This window comes from Sinocyclocheilus anshuiensis, unplaced genomic scaffold (assembly GCF_001515605.1).
Source record: "Sinocyclocheilus anshuiensis isolate Anshui unplaced genomic scaffold, SAMN03320099.WGS_v1.1 scaffold183, whole genome shotgun sequence".
NCBI classification, from domain to species: Eukaryota; Metazoa; Chordata; class Actinopteri; order Cypriniformes; family Cyprinidae; genus Sinocyclocheilus; species Sinocyclocheilus anshuiensis.
Genome location: NW_015548309.1, coordinates 5530339 through 5531033, shown reverse-complemented (window position 1 = coordinate 5531033; position 695 = coordinate 5530339).

The window sequence follows — 695 nt, the reverse complement described above, 5'->3', positions numbered from 1 at the left end:
TAAACTACGCCAGAGCGCGTACACACCTCACGCACCGGATGCCTGCGCGCGCTCAATGAAGTTGGACATAGTGGTATATTAAGAGGTAAAATATGATATAAATACTGTTCGGTTTCTGGCACAAACCGATCATTTCGTGTCTTAGGACATCAATGTGTCGTCACGAGCCGCAGGGTTTAATTTGGATTTGTCTGTGCATGTTTTTTTTACTCTCATAGATTTTGTTACCATTGCCATGCATTATACGACTGATAGACTGCAACGGCTGGAGTTCAAAATCTCCGTTTGTGTTCTACTGAAGAAACAAAGTCACCTACATCTTGGATGCCCTTGGGGTAAGCAGATAAACATCACATTTTCATTTTTGGGTGAACTATCCCTTTAAATTTGTACTTTAAGTCCTATTAGTGTTGTTAGCTAAATGACAAACTATTAATTATTGATTGATTATTGCACTAAATACACATTAGGCTACCTCTGGATCTGGATCAGAGCTGTTTTTCTATCTTTCACTTTCTGCAAAAGTGCGAATACATTCACACTGTGTCAAAGCAAAAAAGATTCACCCGTGTTATAAACCCCAGGACTCTAGTGCAAACATAGCAGCACTCTCACATTCAGTGTTGCAGCTCTAAAGATGAAGAAACACGTTTGCATGTCTAAAGACACATGCGGCGCACATGCATTCCCACACA